General features: G+C 51.4%; 1 long non-coding RNA gene and 1 pseudogene across 2 annotated transcripts; both read left to right on the forward strand.

Moving 5' to 3' along the window:
• The first annotated feature begins 3,009 nt into the window (after positions 1 to 3,009).
• LOC120098552 (uncharacterized) lies at positions 3,010 to 11,431 on the forward strand. Of its 2 annotated transcripts, XR_005496866.2 has the most exons (3): positions 3,010 to 3,115; positions 3,292 to 3,341; positions 5,578 to 11,431. It is a non-coding gene; the product is annotated as an uncharacterized LOC120098552 (long non-coding RNA). The 2 variants fall into 2 exon arrangements; XR_010060501.1 differs by having other exon boundaries at positions 3,017 to 3,341.
• Positions 11,432 to 18,083: 6,652 nt separating this feature from the next.
• Positions 18,084 to 18,526, forward strand: Nhp2-ps6 (NHP2 ribonucleoprotein, pseudogene 6; annotated as a pseudogene).
• The last annotated feature ends 1,170 nt before the right edge of the window (positions 18,527 to 19,696 follow it).

Genomic DNA, 19,696 nt, shown 5'->3' on the forward strand with positions numbered 1-19,696 from the left:
GGAACTGAGCAGAAAGTACAGTTAGAACGCACAGTCCCTTTCTCCTGGCTGTGCACGCTTTGTCATTACTAAGAGACATCATGTGACACACATGACTAATGCTGAGCCAGCATTGACACCATGACCCTGCAGACTCCACAGCCAGAATAGCTCTGTGTGCATCTCTGTGTCTCTCTGTGTTTCTGGGTTTCTCTGTGTGTGTCTCTGTGTCTGTGTCTGTGTCTGTGTCTGTGTCTGTCTGTCTGTCTGTCTGTCTGTCTGTCTCTCTCTCTCTCTCTCTCTCTCTCTCTCTCTCTCTTTCGGCTCTATTTGTTCTTTGGCTTTGGACAGACAGAGTAGCTTCTGTGGTGCTGTGTGCTCCCTCCACAGTGGCCACACACAACCGCTGATCTTGTCTCCACAGTTTTGTACTTTCCAGAATGTTCTAGAACTGAAATCATGCACCACAAAGTCCTTTCAGATTTCCAGGCCAGGACCCCACTGGCAGCACCTTCCTTTTCAGTGCTGCGTAATATTCTCCAGCCTACATAGGCCACAGAGTGATCATGACCATGCAGGGCAGGTGAATACAAGTTTCATCCCCATCTGCACAAATCTCAGGAGTGCGACTGGCTGCTGGCTCGATGGCAAGGCTATGTTTGTGTCTGTGAGGACTGGTCAGACTGTCCTCTAAGGCAATGGTAGCATTTTGATGTTCTAAGATTGCACAGCCTTTAAAAAAACATCTCCCAATCCCTCTGTGGTGTTAAATGGCAATATGATGCTCAGAGCAGAAATACAGGGGGTGCTAAATGGTGCTCAGAGCAGGTATACAGGAGGTGCTAAATGCAAGTGAGTTGGAATACAGCAGTCGCCTGGTGTGTTAATCTTCTACACAACTTTCTCATCTTGAGGACCTGTGTACATGATGTCAACCTCCCTGTCCCTGTCTCTCTCTGTCTCTGTCTATGTTTCTCTCTGTGTGTCTGTGTGTCTGTGTCTGTGTCTCTGTGTCTCTGTATCTCTGTGTCTGTGTCTCTGTGTCTGTGTCCCTGTGTCTGTGTCTCTGTGTCTGTGTCTCTGTGTCTCTGTGTCTGTGTCTCTGTCTCTGTGTCCCTGACCCCCTCTTTCTCCTAGCCCAGTCTGGCTTGCCTCCAGTCTTCACCTCCTGAACATTGAGTTTTCAGATGTGTGCCACCACGCCCAGCCCTGCTGCCCTGGGGTTGGACGTTGACGGAGAAGCCTCCTGTGACCGAGCCATCCAGCCACCCCTTCCTTTAAACTCAAGTCACAACCAGTTTTGCAGGCATCTCTATGGCCCTGGCCACACCATGGGGTGGTAGGACACTGGAGATGAGGCCACACTGGGCACTCAGAGTCAATGTTCCTCATTTCCCATTTGTAAATAAATATATTTGCTCATCCAAGGCCAATCAACAGTGGTATGCGGGGACTGCTCCCTACCGCTCAGATACATTCTGTTGGCCATGGACACTGGCTGGTGTACTAGAGGCCCAGCTGTGAGGAGCACGCATCATGCTCAGAAAGCAAGGTGGCACAGCCCTCCAGCTCACTGGGCACTTGGGCATTCAGTGTTCTCAGGGTGTTGCTTTGGGGGAGAAGATGGAGGTTTCCTTTGAGTTCTTCCCCTTCCTCTCCCCTTCCCCTCTCCATCCTCTCCCTCCCCCCTCCTGCTCCTTCCCACTGGGATGGGCTTGTATTGTGCACTTGCTGCATGCCTCTCTACATTACCTGCATATCTTGCACCATCCTCCCAGCAGCCCGGTGCTGTGGCATGGCCCTATTGGTATCTCAGCCCTGGGCTCTCATGACCTTGCCAAAGACCATGCCCACTATTAAGTGCTAGAGAGGCGGTTCTGAGTCTGATTCCTTGCATTAGCTGATGATTAACTGGAATCCCTGAGCATCAAGTAGGCACCTACTGTATATTGAACTCATAGGCTGCTGGCTCTCGCTGAAGAAGGTCCGTGAGTTTGAATTGGTTGGTGCGTGGATAGACAAGAGACCGACCGGATAGGCAGCCTGGGTTTCCGCTAGTTGGCCAGGAGGTACATGGGTAATCTCCTCCCTGGCCTTGCTCTGTGAGGATGCTGCCTGACATAGCAGCTTCAGATGCCTTGGGAAACATTTGACCCCACAGTATTGGTGGCTGTGGCTACCATCAACCTTCCCTGAGGCAGCCACCTTGATCTCCTGCAGCAACTGGTATGATCCTCCAGCCGGGACCCTTCTCAACCGAAACTGGCTTTGGGAGGAGTCACCTACCAGCCTCTCTTCAGCCTCTTATGTACCTCTGGTTTCAGCATCCTGGAGCAGGCTCTCAGGCTGAAGAGAGGTAGAGCTCACCCACCAAACACCAAAAATGCCATCATGTATAAAACAAGTGTTTGGGGGTGTTCCTGTTCAGGTGTGGCCTGAGACAACGCTCATGGCGTTACAAGTACTTCCGGTTGCCTGGTGGGAACCCCTTTCTGGACCCTGGTGCTGCCCCCATATTCTGATCATGGCCAGTCATACCTCCCAGCCCCTCTGGAAACTTCCAGAACAGGCCAACCTCTCCTTTTAAGAGGTTCCAAATGGTCCCCACGTTGTGTCTTTATTTCCCAAGATGAAGGCAATTTGGGTGTCATGAGGCCTTTGTAGAGATGTCAAAAGAACGGTTCACGGGGAGAAAAAAAAAAAAAAACGCCCTCCATTTCTACCCTGATATGGCTTCCACCGTGGAGATAAAAGAGCCAGGAGGAGGGAGACCGCAAGACAGATAATTCACAGACTGTCAGAGCTGCTTGAATTTCATCCCCACAGGCAGAGCCGGGGTGAGCCCAGGGTCTTTCTCCAGGAGAGCCGCCCGTGCCCCCAAGTCCTGAAGCGATAATCCCGCCGCGGGGCCCGGACAGGGTTGGACATTTTGTCCCTGCTGTCAGCATCACAAGCTCCGGAGCAGATGGAGTGGTGTTGGCAGTCGTAAACCACTCCCGCCCCACCAGGGACAAATAGGTTAGCGGGAGGAATTGGCGCCGTGCATGTCATAAAACCCTCCAGGCCTGTCATGTTCCGATAAATCTTGATTTTTGTAACAGAGCAGCAGAGAGGTTCCCAGCCTTGGGTTTCACAGGTGAGCCACGGACTGATGGATCGTTCGGGAGCCAAAGGGGGGAAATGCAGGGGCCAGTGAGGAGGACAGAGGAAACTTTACACGCAGCCCTGCCCCCACCAGGCTCCCTAGGCCCCAGGCGGAAAACCCAGCCTGCAAGAGGATCCCATGCCCTTTCTCTCTCATCTCTGTGGCAGGGGGACCAGCCTCGCCTCCACCCCTGGACCCTCTCCAAGGCTGATAAACAGTAAGTGTTTAATAAGTGCCAACAGAGTGGGGATTTTGGAAAGGGAATCTGTCCACCGCAGAGCCCTGTGTACCTGTTGTTATTCCACTTGGCCAGAGGGGGCGCCTTTGAGCCATTAGCCCACCCTAGGGAGGGAGGGAGGGCACTTAATCTCACACAGGTGCCTTCTTGCTGGCAAGCCTGTGGTAAAGCACTGGAAATAAAGACACAAATTTGGAGGTTCCCCAGGAGCTGTGAGAGCAGAAGCAGCAGGTGGGAGGTGAGCAGAGGGTGGCCCTGCACACAGGGGACACGGAGCTTGGGAAACAAGTCTGAGGGGACCGACTAGAGGGACTTTGGACCTGGCCCAGTCAGGATGAAATAAGTGTGGGTGTGAGAAGCGGATTCTGTGGAGAAGTGAGTACTGAGGTCGTCCAGGGTCAGGCAGGGAACCAGCCAGTGGGCTGCCAGAGGCTGCAGAGGCTGTAGCTGGTGTCCACAGGCCTTCCTCAGGCAGCAGATGAGATGGCTGGCTTCCTGTGCACAGAAAGTATAGGTGTGCATATGAGGGGTAGGTGTGACAGCCCGGTACCTTGCTGTGGGTCTGCTGTGAGCACTTGGTCAAGAATTTTGGAATGCCAGGCAGGTAACTATGGCACAGGGAAAGCCTTGGGGTCTCTCACACAGAAACAACCAAATGGTGGTTTCTTTTCAGAGCTTTGTCTTGATGTTGGGGTGACAGCGGGTCCTGTTAACTGTCACCCTCACACCCATGGCTGGTTAAGATTCTGAGATTCAGAACCATGACCACATGGTAGAGGGGAGGAGAGGTCTTCCCGACACGTCATGCAGGGGAATTCCAGGTCACATCTCTGTGTCATGGTCCCCCCACCCCCATTGCTCTTTTGTGCTCCCAACCATTTAGAAGTGTGGAATGACAGCCAATAAATCCCAATACTCGGGAGGCTGAGGCAGGGGAATGGAGAGCTTGAGGCCAACCTAGGTAACTTCCTGAAGCTTGTTCTCACAATATAGAGTGAAGCCAGAGGCCAGTGGTTGATGTATACCAACAAGTCTGATAACCTGAGTTCAATCCCTTGGGACCCACATCGTGGAAAAAGAAAAGTTACTTTTGCAACCATGGTGTGTGCATGCATGCACACACATATACACATGCACCCACACCTGCACACACATGCACACATACACACACATGCACATATGCACATGCATACAGGCACACATGCACACACATATACACATGCACCCACACCTACACACACACACGCACACATGCACACACATGCACATATGCACATGCACACATGTATGAACATGCATACAGGCACACATGCACACACATATACACATGCACCCACACCTACACACACACACGCACACATGCACACACATGCACATATGCACATGCACACATGTATGAACATGCATACAGGCACACACACATGCACATACATGCACACATGCACACACATGCACATATGCACATGCACACATGTACGAACATGCATACAGGCACACACACAAATGCACATGTATGCATGTACACACATGTATGCACACACATGCACACACTCACATACACACACCACACACACACATATCATTGAGTAAGAAGCCTGGAGAAGGGGACCCCACCCCTGTCACAGAAGGCTGTAGAAAGCAAGTACAACCTGCGCTCAGCTCTGAACCACGTGGCTCAGAACCTTCTGGCCTCCCTACCATGTTTTCTTTCCTGTTAAAAGATCGACAAGCCATGTATCCCTTGAAGGATTTTGAGATGATTCACTGAGACTTAGAAGTCAATTGTCAATAAACACCAAGAAAGAATGGAGAAGGCATTGACCACTGTGACTCCAGCGGGACATGGGCACTCGCCAGCCTCTCTGCCCTGTGACACAGTACCATGTGCCCTTCCTGGAGGGGTCCAGGCAGGTGCAGGCCCAGGGGTCTCAGGCAGGCTGGAGTCCCAAAATAGATAATCAGAGGGTCCCATTCAGCTTTAGTCCATGCTGTTAGGATTCAGGCAGCAGATGGTGTCTCCAGGCTGTGAGAAGCAAGGAACTCCAAGCCCGCCCGTGTTTCACATCTGTGCAGCATAAACTTTCCCAGAGATTGTGCAGAAACTGAGAATAGTGCTCCATTAGGGACCAGGGTATCCTCCTAGACTCGCCTGCAGACAGGAGCCAGGAATGGGAAGGGAGAGCTGCTAGCTGGAAATGGCTACCACCCCTTTTAGGAAGAAGAGCAAGCCAGGTGACCTGCGTTGGGACCTGCTGGTGCTATGAAGAAGGGGCAGACTGTGGGTGAATTTCTCGGTTTCCTTGTTTATCAAGTGGGAATGAGGGGTTCCCTGGCACAGAGTGGATTTATGGTTACTGTGCCCAACCTTCTGTAAGTATGATGGTCAGGAACATGGTCTCTCCTGCAGCTGTCCCATGTCCCCTCCCACCACTGGGACTGCTCAGGCAGGACTCAATCCCATTGCTCGGATGGGCCTGCAGAGGTCTGCACTCTGCCTGGCTCTTAGGGGCAGTCTACCAAGAACCATGCCTACTTCTCCCCTTGCTGCCTCCTGCTGGCCTGAACTGGAAGCTGGACTGAATTTGGCTCCCTGGCCCCCACAGGACACATGGCTGCCATTTGTTGGCATCAGTAGCATCCTTGGCGTCAAGAACAAATGTCACTTCCCACCTGCACACCATCTGGGCAGCAGCACCCCATGTCGGCGGTTCAGATCTCGCCCTGAGCGGAGAGGAGAAGCCCTTTGTCACTCAGCCGGCTGTCCCTCTAGCCTCTGCCCATCTTGTTGGAACTGTAAAAAGCTCTTTAAGACCCTGGTTTGCAGAGATACCAGAAGCTCAGAGGTCAGAAACCTGAGCTTGGTGCTAAAGAGACGCAACCCTCCTGGGAGGAGAGGGGGCCCCTTAATGGCTTCAGCAGATGTGCAGACCAAGGGGCCCCCTGCCCACCTGCAGATAACCCCTGACCCTACCCTCCCACTGGACCAGTCAGAAAGTCCCACATAGGGAGGTCGCCAAGTGCCCAGTGCCCTCCCTAGGCCTCCCACTGTCAAACTTCTTAAAAGAGCCTTCAGCAAACGAGGCAGAATGGTGCCTCTGCTCAGGGCTGGCCTGGGCCCTCTGTCTCTGCCTGGGGTTCAGGAATCTCTGTGATGCAATCCCACAGGGCTGAGCTCTGTGACCTGATCAGCTCCCCGAGACAGGCATGGATGTCCCATTTCTGGCTCTGTCTATAAATGGGCCCCAGCCTCCTCCGGCTGTACCTATGGTAATGCAGGAGCAGAGAGATCTGTGGTTATAGAACAGCAGCCTTCAAGAAACATATGAGCACATGCACACGTGTGTAGAGTGCATGCATCCTGTATAAGGGGTTATAACATTTTTATAATTTCCTGCTGCTCCCTTTGGCAAGAATTTCATGCTGCATATAGAGGATGCACTGTTCTTTTTCATGGCTGCATATTAACCCCAGTTTGGTTAGTTTATCATCTGACTAAGAGTCACACAGCCCATCATTTACACACAGCTTTCCCTGTGGACTTAAGTAGCAGCAGCATCCCTTGCCATGGTTCTATAGGACGTGAGTCTGGTCCCTTCCCTGGAGTCTGGTCCCACTAAAACTCTATCCACAGCTGGGAGGAGCTCAGGCTGCCCTGGCTGCCTCTGCTGCCTGCTGTGTACATTGACTTTCATGTCTGTGGAGAGTGCCTGGCAAGGGTTCAGCAGACCTCACTGAATCTCAGAAAAATGCAGCCCTGACAGAGGAGGCAGGAGAGGCCCAACAAGGACCATGGTATCTGGCATTCCAACCCCTTTCTCAGCTGTGTAGTCATGAAGCCTGACAGAACAGATGCAGTGGCTTCAAGACACAGCCTGCGTCATTCAGAACAGCAGACTTCAGAGTGATTCTGAGCTCTCAGCTCAGCCCCACCAGTGTTCTAATTCTAACCCAGCTCCTCACAGACAAGATTCCTCAGAGGGTGCTGTTCACTGAGCCTCAGGCCAAGGGTAATTCCAACAGGTCTGCACGGGGGCTAGAGGGGTATTTAAAATTGGGTGTGTACTTTCACACATGGGAGCAAGTATGTGTGCATGTGTACATGTGCATGTATGTCTATGTATGTTGCATGTGTGTGCTTGTCTGTGTGTTCGTGTGTATGAGTGTGTGCTTGTGTGTGCATGTATATGCATGTCAGTGTACTTGTGTGTGCACATATGTGTACAAGCATGTGTTTTTGTATACATACATATGTGTACATGGTAGTGTGTTTGTGTGTGCATATGTGTGTGCTTATGTGTGTGCTTGTGTGTGCATGCATATGTATGCATGTCAGTGTGCTCTGGTGTGTGCTTGTGTGTGCATGCATATTTGTACATGTCAGTGTGCTTGTGTCTGTACTTATGCTTGCATATGTGTGTGCTTGTGTGTATGTTCATGTCAGCATGTTTATGTATGGTGTGTGTACTTGTGTGTGCATGCATATGTATGCATGTCAGTGTGCTTTGGTGTGCACATGCATGTGTGTGTGCTTGCCTGTGTGTGCATATGTGTACAAGTGTGTGCATGTATGTGCGCTTATGTGTGCATGTGTATGCTTATATGTGTGTGCATGTCAGTGTGCTTGTGTGTGCTCATGTGTGCATGTGTGTGCATGCTTATGTGTGCATGTCAGTGTGTTTGTGTGTGTCAGTGTGGCTGTGGATGTTGAGGTGTGTGCTACTCCAAGGGCATATCATCCACTTTTTTTGTGTGTGTGACAGGGCCTCTCATTAGCCTGGAACTCAGTCCAGGGAGCCCCAGGCACAGCACTTCTCTCTTGAGCCATCTCCCCAATAGTTACAGGATTCCATCTATGACAAAATGCTATGTGTGCAGCTCCAGACATGGACTCGTCTTGACTTTTGTCATTGCTGGCTGAGAAGGTGTGACTCTCTGAACACCTTCTTCCTTCCTATGGGGACCTCCCCCACCAGATCATGGTCCCCAGGACACACCATCAGGTGTCAGAGTCTGAAAGTAGAGACACAGGCTTGTCTTCTCCTGTGGTCTCCACCTGAGTCCTCAGCTGCTGGGTTGCACACAGCCCCTGCATGCTGTGGGCTTCTACCTGGAGGCAGGAGGCTTTGGCCTCTTCTCCCACTCTGGCTCTGAGATTCAGGATCAGCCGGTGTGCCCACAGGTCCATGGGACTAGCTATTCTTTCCAGAGACAAAAACGTTGTACAGAGTCCCACAAGCCTGAGGCTGTCACAGATAAGGCTTGCTCCCTCTGGCTTTTTCCTGCAGGACTTGTGGAAATAACTGGGTCTGTTTGACATCAACTGGGTCCTCCCAACCCCCACCCATGGCCTTCCAGTGACCTTTGGCTATGGGAGGGAGGAAAACGTCACTTTTCCCTAACCCACTGAAATGACAGTGACAGAGGCCAGTATGACCTTCCCAGAAAGGCCTCTGGGACTTAGGAAAGGATCTGTACCCAGCCGAGGCCAAGAGTCCCCAGCAGCCGCTCCTCAGATAATGGTGAGGCCTCCTCCAGAGGGGCTTCTCCCAGGACTGGGGCAGTGGGCAAGCAGGAAGGCAGGGCGCGGCCCACAGGACACACGGAAGAGGAGGAAATGACCAGCCGAGTCTAGACTCGTTATCTCAGCCCTCGGGCACTGGCCCACACTTGTCCATCGGCCCGGAATGGACTTCCTGCCTCAGATTTACGCCAGTGACTTCACCCTCTTGCTATCTCGACAGCCCACTGCCCGCTCAGCTCTCAGGAATTAGGGGCCTGATAACAAGTCTAGACAGCTTCGAGGTTGGAGATGGATCGCTCTCCAGGGCAGGGGGATAGCCAGCAGCGGGCTCTAGGGATGTGAAGGCCAAAGTGCTGGCCAGCACTCAGCACAACGCTAGTGGGAGTCTGGGGCTCTTGTTTCCTCCCCGGCCTCACCACCCTGGGGGTGGCGGGACGAGGCATAAGGCTCAGTTCAGTGAGTGGGACACTCCATCTCTTTCCCACATGGTAAGGCGACACCCCGATACCTAGACAAGAAGAGGCCACCGTCTGAAGATGGGGGGAGTGCCCAGACGACTATAATCCAGTCAGGGGACAGGACTTAGGATAAATATACACAGCCACCTCACCAAAGCCCTGCTACCACAATACCGAGTGTCACTGGAGACCTCTTCATTGGTGTCCTGCCTAGGGACCTGAGGACACATTGGCACCCACTTACCAACCAGCCCTGGGCTCTCATCCAGCCTGAGTGAGATGCCAGCCTCTCTGCCCCTTCCATCCCGGCTACATAATGAATTGTGTCCCCCAACTCACATGCTGTCCAACCTGCTGTGACATCCTTTGGAATTGGGGTCCTTGGGAAAAGAAGCTGTTAAGCAGGAGTCCTGCTGGAGCAGGAAGCCACCTATCAAGACAGCAGGACCCCGTGAGAAGCTCTACTTACAGAAGGACCCATAGGTGTCCCCAGTGGTTCAGCCAGGATAGAGGCAGTGCAGGGTGTAGACCAGTGTCCCATGCTGTAAGGCGGAAAGCTGTAGAGGGCACTGCACATCCTCTGAGAACCACAGAGGCAATACGCGGCCTCACAGGGCTACCCACCAAGGCCATCTCATCAACAGGCCGTACACTGGTTTGTTTTCTCAGTCGCTTTTCCACCTATACCTCCACTTGAAACCCCTGAGTCACCCCCAATCCAGCCACCTGTACACAAACACTGTCTTTATCTGTGGCAGGGAGGAGGCGTCCAAACTAGACAGTATTGGGAAGAAGACGGAAGGTGCAGTGGCTACCCTGACTGAGACCTCCACACTAAGATCTCAGCTTCCTTTGAGCAATAACAGGTGCCAAGTCAAAACTAGCCCCAAAGGCAAGCCACTCCTCCACCTGTGTACACGCACAAGTGAGATCAGAGTGTGGCTATGAGGCAAGGGCAGTGTGAATGAGGCATGGCTCGGTGTGATTGACACTCAGGGTGTGAGAGGCGTGGGTGTGAACGGGAGGCGTGAATGTGTGAGTGACAAGGAGGGGGTGTGTTTTTGTGAGAACATTCCTGGACGGAAACCAGAAGCACTAGATTAAGCAGAAATTCAAAGTTTTTCTTCCACGGTTTTGAAACAGTAACAAAATGCTTGAGACCAGCCGCTTACAAAGAAAAAAGGTTATTTTGTCTCCAGTCAGTGACCAGCTTCCACTGGTGGAGCTAAGCCTCTAACCTCACAAAGAAGCCCAACAAAATAAAGGCAAGAACTGGAGTACTGGGGTTCCACTGACCCTCGTGGGCATGTCCCCAGTGACCCAGAGACCTCCTCTTGGTTCCAAGTGTCACCTCTAAGGCGGGAAAGATGATAGAAGCAGAAAATCAAGGTGGCCTTGGCTAAACATCTGTGATTTAAATAGACAAGGTTGAACATGGTATAGTTAGTGTCCACCATTATGGGTTATGAGGAAAACGCAAATTATTAATACCACATCACCTCATATTGGCTCCCGTGAGGGACACCAACCTGACATGATTGAGTGGGGAGACAGGGCCTCATTGCTGGAGCATCTTTTGATGCTACCTCTTGGAAGAATGGCTTGGGGCATCTTAGCAACATGTGCCCAGGGTCCTACTCGATGGTACCCATCCCTGCCCACACCCCACAGAGACCACAGGGACACAGCTAGGCTGATCAGGGCAAACCTTGGAAGGTGTCTACGGCTGCATTTTGAATGACTGAACTTGTACGAGGTCCTGGGAGGCAGATCAGATCTGTAGACTTGGGGCAGCCCCACGGCAGAGGAGAAAGACAGAGGAGTGCACTGCACTATATTTCTACAGAAAGCAGGGTGGCTCTCTCTGCAGGGTGAGCTCAGAGGCCTCCTGAGGGAACCATCCTATAGTTAAAGACCCGGGGGTGGAGTGGGGCTTCAAGGGTCCTGGGCCCTGGGGGTGACAAGGTGGTCAATGTTTTTTCTCCCTTTGCAACTGGGTTCTGGTGACCTTGGCATGCACTATGGTGTTCTCCCAAATGTGTCATTTTTGAGGCATTTCTTATATGTTAATAAAACATTTATGTATAAAAATAAGAGTTCTGTCTGGGTGTGGTGGCACACACTTTTAATTTCAGCACTCCGGAGGCAGAGGCAGAAGAGGCAGGAGGATCACTGTGAGTGTCTGGCCAGCCAGTGCTATGTAGAAAGGCCATGTCTCAAAAGCAACACAGACTTAAAAGAAAAAAAAAGAGTTTAAAACTCTTGATGGCGGGCAAGTTTGTCTGGATGCTTGCTGTGTTTTATAAAGAAAAGACTCAGTACGAAGACGCTTGTCCCTCAGAGACACACATTCGAGGCACAGAATGCAAAGGGACTGTGTTGGGCACTCCCTACGGTCAGCTTAGGGAGCCCTTCCTACCTCAACTTTTCAATAGCTTACATTGAAGTCCCACAGACTGGGATGGGGCAAGGGACAGCCCTGTCACAGAGCTGGGCGTGCAGAATCTGGGTGCAGAGCTCTTATCCCTGGCTGGGGGATGGGGATGCTCTGTCTGGGAAAGAGGAAGTTAGAAGGAAGTGACTCCCAACTCCAATGTGTGGGGAAGGGCAGGGAGAGGTCACAGGTCAGAGAGTGAGTTTGACCAAGAAACTCGGGTCACCGCGTACAAGGACTCCGGAAAGTTCTGGTGGGCGTCACAGGCTGATTCGTGTCACCAGGCTATCAGTCTGTGTCTAAAGTGAGGAAATGAAAGGCCTGAGGGACACCTTGAAACAGAGATGGGAAGGGACAGCCCCCCAGCCCCATGAGGGTCACCGCATCTGTACCAAGGCCACCCATTCCGCTCCAGGACACGGGGCAAGACACCAGGGGGCATGTCTGGTCAGATTCACTCACATTTTCAAGACAAGAGCCAGTAAGAGAGGCAGAGGCCACCAGTCCTACTCTGCCCCAGCTCTCCAGCTCTAGACAGAATCCCCGAAACCTCTCCACTCACACCAAGGATCAAAAGTCAGGATCTGAAGTCAGGGCAAGCAATTGTACCACACTAAACTCTTGGGAGTCACGCTGAGCCAGACTTCTGCTTGGGCCTCCCTCCACACCCTCTTACAAGAAGTTTTCAGGGTATGCCATCCACGGGCTGATCAACTCCCCTTTCTAAGTCCAGATCAAGGGTTTTCATCTTTCGATAGTCTGGCCACCCTCATGCAGTTCAAAACCACTCCAATCCCTGCTGGATTCCATCTCCAAAGGAAACCCAGCCTCCTCCAGTTCTCAATCCACCTCTGACATCTAGACTTGTCTGCTCTGGATGTTCTATGTAAACCCAGGGTCCTCTGGGTGTGGTCTCTCTTGCCGGACACACATTTAGGGTTCATCCATGGGGCAGCAGGAATTGGGGTTTGTTCCTTTTAATGGCTAAATAATATTCCTCAGCAAGGACCCATCCCACCCCATCTGTTTATTACCGCCTGTGGAAGGGCATCTGGGCTTTCCCACTATGTGCTGGTGAGATATTCTAATGCTTGGACGTGTGTGTGCTTTTCTCTTGTGCATTTGGCCTCAGCTGTGCACAGTGTGCGGTCCTCAGTGAAAGTCACCAGACCACACTGCAGCAGACCGGGAAATGGCCTATGTTCACATACGGTCCCCAGTGTGTCCACTCTCAAGGACCTTTAGACGAAGACACTTGGCCATGTCAGAAGCTTCAACTGTTTGATGACCCTGTCCCCTCTGTCAGTCTTAGAGGAGCAGAGTCAGTCTGTGGAACCTCGCTGTGCTCTTGAGAGGAGCCCACGATGGGACTGGACACCCACGTCCCCAAATTTAGGGCATCTCTTACAGCCTACCTACAAGAAGCTTCTAGCAGTGAGGTGTGGGTGGAGGACTCATGTCTGAGAGGGATAGGTACAGGTGCCTTCATGCTTGGAACAGACTCTGGATGCTCATGCATTGTGAATGACCCAACTTTGTTGTGAGATAAACACTGGCCTTCCCTGACTGAATTTGCCCCTCTAGACAGTGGGCTGATGGTTTCCCATCACATGCATAGTTCTCAAGGCCAGCAGCCCTGGTACCAGCATCTAGGTGTCAGGAGGGATGCAGGGCTAAGAGGTCCCAGCACGTATGGAGACCTGGGCATGGTGTGAACCTGGTGTCATTTGCTGCACACAGAGGATGGATGATGGGGTTCAGCTGGAGCAGTGGAATGGACATGGCATCCCCTGATTTAGAGACACTCTGCTGACTTTCTGGAACAGTCCATGGCTTCTCAGGTCTAAAGAGCTGATGAGTCTTAAGTGGGCACAGCCTCTGGGCATCGACCACACTCCTAGGAAAGGCCTGGAGTGCGGCAGAGCAAAGGGTGCGGGCTGCAGGTCAGGCTTTCTTGTGTATATATGTGTGTATGCGTATGCATGTGCATGCATGAGTATGCATGTGTGAGTGAGCATGTGTGTGTGTTATGTGTATGTATGTGTGTTTATGTGTATGTGTGTGTTTATGTATGTGTATGTATATAGGTGTGTGTGAGCATGTGTGTGTGTTATGTGTATGTATGTGTGTTTATGTGTATGTGTGTGTTTATGTATGTGTATGTATATATGCGTGTGTGTGTGTGTGTGTGTGTGTGTGTGTGTGTGTGTGTGATGTGTATGTGGGTTGGTTTGAGCTACACTAGTAAACTGGTTTGCTGGGAACTAGAGAGAGAACATGTTGGAACAAGAACCTCTGATATTTCCACATAGAAGTCCAAGCTTCCAGGGATATCAGTAGCAGACGGGAGCTAATCAATGAATGTATGAGGGGCGGGGCTCTGGGGCTCTGGGGCTCTGGATGGGGGAGGCCGCAGGGCGTCTTTCCTCTTCTGGTGGCTCCTGTACGCTCAGGTGAGAGTTGTTCCCTGGGTCATAAGCATCTGGCCAAGTCCTCTCCCAGGATGCCCTGGAAGCAGAAAACAGGCCGAATTCACCTTCTCATCCCCCCTTTACGACGTCCACACTGACCTTGGCTCTCCTTCCACAAAAGCACACAGAGGCATCACGGTGTCCCCATGCTCCCTCACCCAGATCCACCTAGGCTGATCCAGAGTGGAGGCGGAAGGCTCTGATTTCACTAATTCCCGAACACAAGTCAGTGTTCCCGGAGACCGTACCCGTCACAAAAGGCCAGGGTACGGGCAGGCGAGATCTTGTCACTTTGGGGACACATGTGGTAGCTTATCGCTTGTGCCTTCAAAGCACCATATTTAGAGACAGATATTTTTCATAAATAAGCAGGGGTCAGAGCTGATAAAGCTCAGCACATCTGAAACAACGCCGTGTTCCTGGCGCAGCATTCCAGCGGGTACCTTGTGGCCTGGCGGGACTTTGAAATCGTCACAACAACAAAAGGTTTGTTTTTCCATCCAGAGAAAAGTGGAAAGACAACAGGGCAGTCGCACACTCTGTCTCCAGGCAGAGCCCCTCAGACAACAACCTGCATGGCCCCCGGGCTGCAAAACATCCTCAGCTCTGAGCTGTCCACTATCAGAAAGGATCATGGGAAGATGGGAGCTTTCTTGGGGTTGGGAAGGCCTCGGAAGAAGGATGTAGAAAAGAGATCAAGAGTGTTCTCCTGAGCCAGGTCATCTGGGTGCGAATCTTGCTGACACCATCTGACAGGATCCCTCTCCTCTTCAGAGCCTCAGTTTACCCATCTGCCAAATGGCATAATAGTTCTATTACCAGGGTGGTTGAGAGAGACAAGGACTAATGATGCAAGACTTGGCACTAACACAGGTCACGCTCCTTGCTGTTTCTACGTCTGTGTCAGAAATCAGAGGCATGCTAGGCTGAAGAAACAAGTCTTCTCATGGAGTCTTAGGATGCAAACATGAGGGCCTGAGTTCAGATCTCCAGAATCCATATAAGGAGTCATGTACACCTGTAACCCCATTGCTGGGGAGGCAGAGGGGGGAGAATCCCAGAATGTGCTGCACAGCTTAGATGAATCAGTGAACTTCAGGTTCAGAGAGAGACCCTGCCTCAAATAAAGTGGAGAGCGATGGAGGAAGGCTCCAGATGCTGACTTCTGGTGTGTGTGTGTGTGTGTGTGTGTGTGTGTGTGTATGAGTGGGTGAGTGTGTATGTGTGTGAGTGTGTATGTGTGTGAGTGTGTATGTGTGTGTGAGTATGTGTGTTAGTATGTGAGTGTATGCATGTACTAGTATGTATGTGTGTGAGTGTGCATGTGTGAGTATGAGTGTGTATGTGTGTGTATGTGTGTGAGTATGTATGTGTGTGTGAGTGTGCATGTGTGAGTTATGTATGTGTGTGGGTATGTATGAGTTTGTATGTGTGTGTGAGTGTGTGAGTGTGTGTGTGTGTAAGGGTGAGTGTGTGCTCACACCATCTTGATCTTCCTCTTCCTCCCTCTCCTTCTCCCTCTCCCTCTCCCTCCCTCCCTCCCTCCCCCACACGTGTACATGCACATGCACAATCAGGAAAGCATAGCCCTTATCTGAGCAGTTAGTTTTCACACTACTGTGAAACCCTTCTCTTACCTTCATGCTATTTTGGTCACCTTCTGAGCAGGCAGACACTAATTGAGTTGGAGCTGGGCCCTGTGGGTGAGTCTTTTCCCTCTACCAAGACTCAATGGCAACTCATGGTCTCCAAACCTGCCTGGCTCTCCCCTATGCTGGGCCATGTTCTAAGTGCTTCTCAGCCTCTAATTTAGTCCCCAGGGAGCTGCCGTGGAGTCGCTGTGATAGCTCCATCTGCGAGGTTAACCTGAGGCCCAAAATGGCCAATGAAACTTCTCCACTGTTTGAGAGTGGCTGAGGCAGGGTCTGTGTGAGGCAGCTGGCCCCGGGTGTCCACTCACGAGTCACTGGTCCGAGGAGGGTCGGGTGAGCTGTGAGCAGAGCTGAAGTCAACATGAACTTCGGAAATGGGAGTGAGGCTCAAAGCAGCCATTGTGCACGGTACAGTGACTCCTCAGAAGGTGGCACACAGAGCTGAGGTGTGACCTGAGCTCCCACTTACAGCTACATACCCAGAAGGATTCAAAGCAGACATTCAACAAAGTCTACACCCACGTGTTCCCAGCAGCAAAAAAGGTGGGGAAAAACTCAAAGGTTTCTAAGCGGAGGAAAGAATGAAGACAAGATGTGGCCTATCTATACAGTGGAATATTGCTCAATCATGAAAAGAAACGAGCCTTTGAGACAGCTCAGTAGGCAAAGGCACGTGCTTCCAACTCTGATGACCCGAGTTTCATCCCCAGGACCTACATAGTAAGAGGATGGAACTGGCTCCTGCAAACTGTCCTCTGACCTACCTGCCCACGTGCATGCATGCGCATGCACACACATGCATGTGTGCGCACACATGTGCACAAATAAATGTAACACAAATATAGTTTGGGCTTCAGGGAACCATCGTGCACTAAAGAGGCAAAGGCGTAGGTCATGCGTTGTATGTTCTGTTTCTGTAAACAGAATAGGTAAGTCCACGTAGGCAGAAAATATGGTTGGCAGTTTTGGGAGGAGAACAGAAGGAAAAGAGAGTCCAGAAGGTAGGGTGCTTGGTTTGGGCTGGCGGAGATCATGTATGGCCAGATAGAGGTGGTTCGAAAACATGAGTCTTTCCAGTGCCCGGAGATCCGACGCCGCTTCCTGGCTTCTGTGGGCACTGCACTCACAGCACGAACACACGCAGATCTGCACACACATATCCATCGTTACAAAGAAATCTTTTCTTCGGGAAAAGAATCCAGTCGATGGGCCAGGTTTCTAGTTCCTCAAAGGCACAGACAGGAGAATGCAGGACCCGGAATACGGAAACTCAAGGAGTCTTCACACAACCCAAGCTCACTGCCGTCTCCCGCCGCCAACCCTGAAGCAATGGGGCGTGACATGCCGCCGGATGGACAAAGAATTCAAAGCACTTCTTAGGGACTGTCCGCAAACGTTAAGAAGATACAGAGAAACAATCGATGAAACCGGGGAGATGACACGTTCGGTGTCCTATTGGGCAAATTTTCTGTCGAAAGAAATGAGGGGAGAGAGAAACTGCAAAAGGCCGTTGTTTCTAAAGGAACGCCTTGAGCATGGGAATAGGTAGAGTGCACTTGAAGCAGAGGTGTGGATCAAGGCCACCAGGTCAGCTCAGAAGCAAAGCAAAGAGTCTGTGATTCCGCTTGTCATGTTGACCTGAGCAAGACCATAGGACCCACCCAAGGACAGGCTAGCTGCAAGCTTTGTCAACAGCCAAATTCATTCATTTGCTCATTCATTCATTCATTCATTCATTCATTCATTCACGTAACCAGCATTAACTGATAAACACCCGCCTGGGCTCAGTGACAAAGACAAACCCATTCTTGCCCTACTGGAGCTTATATGCATTCTAGAGACACACAGATAGCAAGCAAAGTATGGTCTGAGGTAGAAATGAAAAACGTATGCCATGGCAGGTATCTCTCTTCCCCAAATGAGAAGTCTCAAGCCCAGAGAGAATCATGGTCCTGCTGGAGGTCCCACACCGTGAGAGCAGGGCAGGCGTTTCAGATCTGCCAACCGGCACACCTTACTGGGGACTCGGAGAGGTCACTCCACAGAGCCTGAGGAACAGACTGTGCCCTTTGCCCTGAGACCGTGGAGGTTTCCTGGGTGGTGGGACTTGGATCTGAGGTGCAAGAACTATATTACAGGGCCCTCATGGTTCCTCTTTGCCCTGACTGAGTTGTAATTTGCTAAGATGACCAAAATAAAGGTGGTTCCCGAGGAGTCTGAGGCGCAGGCAGAGGGCTGCAGCGAAGATCACATGTATGAAGAGCTACTGGTCAACCTGAACCCCATCGTGCAGCCGCCTGACGTACAAGCTCTACAGATGCATGAAGAAGGTCGTGAAACAGAAGCAGATTTGTCACAGGGTGGAGGAAGTCAGAAATGTGTCAACAAGGGCAAGAAAGGGATCATGGTTTTGGCAGAAGATACATGGCTGATTGAGGTGTACTGCCACCTTCCAGTTGTGTGGAGAAACAGAATTTGCCCTACGTCTACATTCTCTCTAAGTCGGACTTGGGAGCAGCTACAGACTCCAAGTGTCCCACTTGTGTGCTCACGGTGAAGCCCCATGAAGATCAGGAGGCCAATGACGAGTACCTGGAGGAGGTTCAGGCACAGCCTACACCCCTGTGAGAGACTTGGGCTGCAACCCAGCCCCTGTTCCAAGAGCTGCCCACCCGTACAGCATCTCCCCGATTTCTTGATGCATGAACTTCCCAGGCAACTCCAGCAGTTGCTCTTGGAGGTAGAGGCAGCCTCTTGGTCACCATTGCCACCTCCTGTTGAGCTCTGATGACGAGGATATGGGATAGAAGTAAATGCTAAGGCGAGAAAAAAAAGAGAATTATATTACAGAGGGGATTACGGGAAGTCAAAGTATGAGGACAGCAAGAAGGGGAGAGATTTCCAGCTCTAAGAGACTCCGCTGCAGAGATGGGAACCATGCTGATCCCTGAGGTGACCACCCAGGCACCGTGTCCTGAAGCTGCTTCGTGTCACTTGGCTGACTTCCTCCTACGTCAATGGTTCCCAGCCTGCCTCGTGCACCAAACCTTATGCTGACCCCCAGCCTTAAAACTGTTTCATTGCTACTTCATAACTGTAATTTTGCTACCGTTATGGATCCTGATATAAATATCTGATATGCAGGATATCTGATATGGGACCCCCAAAGGGGTTGCAACCTACATATTGAGAACTACTGTCCTACCCAAGAATGGGGACTGCCGCATCTTGAGGAGTAGAGGGGACTCCAGGAAGTACCCCCCAGCCTAAGCTACTGTTGGAATCACTTGGGGAGCTCTCCAAGTACACCGGTCCTGGGAGAAGGCAACATCACAAGCCTTGGGAGGGAGAGGTTTGGGGAGGGGGGGCTCCTAAAGATGTTGAAGGGCAGCCAGAGGTGAGAGGAGCCTGTGTCTGTTGCCAGGCACTGTTCCCGCCAGGAGGCCCCAGGGAGGCTCCACAGGGTTAGAGAACGGACTCTTCCTTCAACCAAAGGAATTCAAGGGCTAGGGGGAAGGAAGGTCGGGGCCGGCAGAGTTGTGGCGAGTGTTTGGCATGGGTCTTTCTGGAAATTCTTTCATCCTTTCTGTCCCCTCCCCATCATTTTCTGGAGGCAAAAATAAATACTGACATCCCCGCTTCTATCAAAGTGACGGGTGTATACACTATTAGCGTGAAAAGCTATTCCCAGAGCCAAGCTAGACAGCCAAACAGAGAGTTGCTGTCCATAGCCGTGTGACCAACATTTCCAGCAAAGCTGTTTCGAGCTATTTCTGTAACGTGACTCTAAGTGGGTAA

This window comes from Rattus norvegicus, chromosome 19, assembly GCF_036323735.1.
Source record: "Rattus norvegicus strain BN/NHsdMcwi chromosome 19, GRCr8, whole genome shotgun sequence".
In the NCBI taxonomy this organism is placed as follows: Eukaryota; Metazoa; Chordata; class Mammalia; order Rodentia; family Muridae; genus Rattus; species Rattus norvegicus.